Source organism: Pinus tabuliformis, chromosome J, assembly GCF_031772625.1.
Source record: "Pinus tabuliformis cultivar Carrire ecotype Pingquan chromosome J, CPIR1, whole genome shotgun sequence".
In the NCBI taxonomy this organism is placed as follows: domain Eukaryota; kingdom Viridiplantae; phylum Streptophyta; class Pinopsida; order Pinales; family Pinaceae; genus Pinus; species Pinus tabuliformis.
Genome location: NC_142295.1, coordinates 1,334,461,285 through 1,334,464,678, shown reverse-complemented (window position 1 = coordinate 1,334,464,678; position 3,394 = coordinate 1,334,461,285).

Genomic DNA, 3,394 nt, shown 5'->3' with positions numbered 1-3,394 from the left:
ACCTTGAAGGTCTACTAACTCACCATGAGGATCGTAGATCACCCATACTGCAGAAGAAAGGTTGCAAGTACTGCGGCAGGCACCATCAGCGAAACCAACGTAAGGTGTACCAGACATCTGCACAAGAAGCAAAAGACACAATAAGAGGAAATTATGCCTACACACCAAGCCAAACATGAAAACACACACACAACACACCTGCTGAAAACACATGTATGTACAAATCAGAGTGCATGGAGTTCACGCATAATATTTTTTTAGGTAAAGCCCATTTCGGGGCTTATCTAGAGGGTTCCCTTCATAATCAATCAGCTCATAGGCCCCTTTTTGCAAAACTCGCTTTACAATATAAGGCCCATGCCACATGGGCTCGAATTTGCCTACCCCCAGCTTATCATTTGCTTGATCATAGAGTAGGACTAAATCTCCTTCAACGAAAGAACGAGGATGGACAGTATGATCGAAGTGAGTTTTCACTCTCTTCTTCTGTGCTAAAATAGCTAGAGAGGCTAGTTGACGAGTCTCGTCTAGCCGTTCTAGGTAGAGAAGACGTTCTTCTACTAGAGTAGTTTTGGGGAATGATTTGACGGCTAATTTCAAAGAAGGGACCTCACACTCAATCGGAAGGGTAGCCTCCAGACCGTAAACCAATTGGAACGGTGTGAACCCGGTGGCATCCTTCACTAAAGTTCAATAGGCCCATAAGGCAGAGAACAACATCAAATGCCAGTTGGACTTGTGCATGCCAATGGTGCGTTGAAGCATCGTAACTAGAACCTTGTTGACGGCTTCTACTTGGCCATTGGCCTGAGGATAGTATGGTGTCGAGCTATCATGCCGCAAGCCTAGCTGGGTTGTTAACTCAGTCATCATATGATTACAAAAATGCTTGCCGTGATCAGTGACGATAGCCTGAGGGACTCCGAACCGTGAGATAACATGATTAAATAAAAATTGCACCGCTGTGTGACCGTCTTCAAATAGTGTAGGCATCGCCTCGGCCCATTTTGTGAAATAATCAATGGCAATGATGATATACCCATGCCCCCTAGCCGAGCAAGGGTTACAAGTCATATAATCAATGCCCCATTTGGCAAAAGGGCTGAAGGTAACGACAGGGTGCAATGGAGCGAGAGGCGCGCGCATCTTCCATTGGTAGATTTGGCATTCATGACAAGAGCAGACGGCAAGAATGCAATCTTTGAAGATGGAGGGCCAAAAGTAACTAGCACGGAGGATCTTCTGAGCAATAGCATACCTGAACATATGACCACCACAGGTGCCAGAATGGCAGTCATTTAGAACTCGTTCGGCTTCTTCGAATGTTAAGCAACGACGGAGCATAGAGTCAGCGCCGAGACAGTACAGGGTGTCCCCAATAATACGATAGGGCTGAGAATGATGGCGAATCCGTTGTCGAGCATCCTTTGACAAATCAGGATGAAAAGAGGACGTCTGAAGATAGATAATGATATCCCCGTATCAAGGATCGAGGGTCCTAATTAAGAACAGAGTTTCATTCGGAATATGGTCCTCTAACCGAGAGGGCGCAGTAAGAGATGGCAGAGAGAAAAGCAACTCAACAAAGACGAGGGATTTCTTAGACTTAGCAGTGGTGAATTCCAAGTCAAACTCTTGGAGGATAACAATCCACTTCGAGTACTTGCCCCCTAGTAACTGACATGACAGGATGTACGTCATTGGGTTACAATCAGAAACCACTGTTGTAGTGCACAATAAGATATAATGGTGGAAACGTTGGATGGCACAAATGGCGGCCAATGCCAATTTCTCGACATAGGCATATCGAGTTTCTGTATCTAGTAAATTGTGGCTGAGATAGTAAATGACATGCTCAGTGTCATCGTCATCATCTTGAACTAGAACCATGCCAATAGTGGTATCGGCAGCAGCCAAATACAGAGTGTAGTCACGATGATAATCAGGAGGACGCAACAACAGAGCAGAAACAAGGAGAACCTTGAGGCGCTTGAATGACTCTTGTGCAGCAGTATCCCAAAGAAAAGGGGTATCCTGCTTTAATAACTGTGTATAGCCTTTGGCCACTTCGGCATAGTTCAGAATGAATCGTCATAAAAAATTCGCTTTACCCTGCAAACTCTGCAATTGCTGCAAAGAAGCAGGGGGAGGGAGATTCAGGATGGCTTCGACTTTAAGGGGATCCAGATGGATACCCTCTCGGGAGATGATGAACCCAAGAAGTCTGCCTGACTCAACGCAGAAGACACACTTATGAGGATTAAGCCGGATATGATAGTGTCGACAGCAAAGGAAAATTTCGCGAAGGTGAGCTGGGTGGTCCTGGTGCTTTACTGAATGAGCTGGCAGATCATCCAGGTAAGGCTGCACAATGTGTCAAATATCATGGAATGCATAAGACATTGCACGTTGGAAGGTGGCACCGGCATTTTTTAAACCGAAAGGGAGCTTTTTGTAAGCGAAAGTGCCCCACGGACAGATAAAGGCGGTCTTGTGTTGATCTGCAGGGGCAATATTAATTTGGTTATAACCAAAAAAGCCATCCATGAATGAGTACATTTCACTCCCAGCACACTCATCAATGAGCTGGTCAATGAAGGGTGTAGGGTAGTTATCTTTGGGACGGGCCTGATTAATATCATGATAATCAACACATACCCTGATAGTGCCCTGTTTTTTAGTCACAGGGACAATATTAGAGACCCAATTTGTGAGTGGGATGGGGTAAATAAAACCAGCCTTAAGAAGCTTTTCAACTTCCGCTTTAATAGCCGCAGCCTTTCGGAGGTGCACGGGGCGTAGACACTGCCAAATAGGCTTAGCACTCGGATATGTAGGTATCTCATGCACCACGATGCTAGGATCGATGTCGGGCATCTCTTCATAAGACCAAGCAAACACATCATGGAATTCGCGAAAAAGATCAGTGTAAAGCTGAATCTCCTCCGGAGTACAAGTTACTCCAACATGGATGTGCTCAACAATCCCTGGTTTAATAGAGATGTCGATTGGCTAAGTTTGCATGATGTTTCCCATGTTCCCTTCAGAAGACAGTTGGTAAATTTGAATGGGTGTCTTAAGGGGTTGGGATGGGAAACAAGGAGCAAACCACTCGAGATAGGTAAGCATTTCCTGGTGGGCAGGGAGAAACGAGGAACGATGATGATGATCGAACCAAGGGGGTTCCTCGAAAGACATGGTCTTAATAATCACTTCATCAAAAGGAAAAATTTCCTTTAAAGGGTTTGAAGAAGCACCATCTCCAGGCAAAGGGGAATGAGCGTACGAGTTGAGAGCTCTACTTGAAGGAGAAGATTTAGAGGGTGGAGCTGATGCAGAAACAATTTCGACATAGTTGAGCTTGGCAAGACTCAACGGCATCTCATCGCCCCAG